The sequence below is a fragment of the Nematolebias whitei genome, chromosome 11 (assembly GCF_014905685.2).
Source record: "Nematolebias whitei isolate Nwh7 chromosome 11, NemWhi1, whole genome shotgun sequence".
In the NCBI taxonomy this organism is placed as follows: Eukaryota; Metazoa; Chordata; class Actinopteri; order Cyprinodontiformes; family Rivulidae; genus Nematolebias; species Nematolebias whitei.
In genome coordinates this window covers 39,904,165-39,904,646 of record NC_056508.1, presented here as the reverse complement: position 1 = coordinate 39,904,646, position 482 = coordinate 39,904,165, and the positions used below count along the sequence as shown (strand labels likewise).

General features: G+C 32.0%; 1 protein-coding gene across 1 annotated transcript in view; it reads right to left on the bottom strand.

Moving 5' to 3' along the window:
• The window catches only part of ddost (dolichyl-diphosphooligosaccharide--protein glycosyltransferase subunit (non-catalytic)), a 6,046-nt gene that overhangs the window by 2,170 nt on the left and 3,394 nt on the right, over nt 1-482 (bottom strand). The gene's annotated exons all lie outside the window — the stretch shown is intronic.

Below are 482 nucleotides of genomic sequence, written 5' to 3'. Positions count from 1 at the left end.
CTGTTGGACTCCTGGCAGGGACCAATGCAGACATGTTCCTGTTTTTAGTTTTCTACATTCGCCTTAGAATCTAGCTGTTTTTTTTGTTACCTTTTCCTTTTAGCCATCCTATTCATAAAAAAATAAAAAAAATAAAACCTGTATTATGACTTTTTTATAATTGTTTATTGTTGTTGCTGTTGTCCATTGTTGTCATCTTTCTTTGTTGAAATCAGGTCTCTCTTGTAAATGAGTCCTCGAGGCTCAATGGGATTTACCTGTCTAAATAAAGGTTGATTGATTGATAACTGATCATCATATTGATTTATTTTGTCTGACAGAAACTTGGATACAACATGAGGATTTTGTTAGTATAAATTAATCCACTCCTGTTTAGGAATGTGCAATATGGCATAAAATTCATATCACGATATGTATTGTGAAGGGTGGCGATAACGATATATATCGCAATATGTTTTTGGTATAAAACTTACAAAAAAAAA